A 253-nucleotide genomic window follows, 5' to 3' on the forward strand; every position below is an offset into this window, starting at 1 on the left:
AAAACTTTTCTTTTCAATTCAAAGTACTCGGGCTCGTAGTTGATCCATTTGCCGCCGGAGACGTAGTCTGAAGCAAGGTTGACCAGCTGGTTCCTCTCCCAGTCACGACCAGTGCACCACTCATTCTTCCAGTAGTACAGTGCACCGGATGATCCGAGTCCAGTCACAATGCTGCCAATTATAAACTGGCTCGCAGTGTCGGTCACCAACAAGGCGCTGATCAATGTGAAAAGGATGAGCACAAGTTTCATTT

The sequence above is a fragment of the Rhagoletis zephyria genome, unplaced genomic scaffold (genome assembly GCF_001687245.7).
Source record: "Rhagoletis zephyria isolate East Lansing unplaced genomic scaffold, Rhagoletis_zephyria_1.1 Rzeph_scaffold_63182, whole genome shotgun sequence".
In the NCBI taxonomy this organism is placed as follows: Eukaryota; Metazoa; Arthropoda; class Insecta; order Diptera; family Tephritidae; genus Rhagoletis; species Rhagoletis zephyria.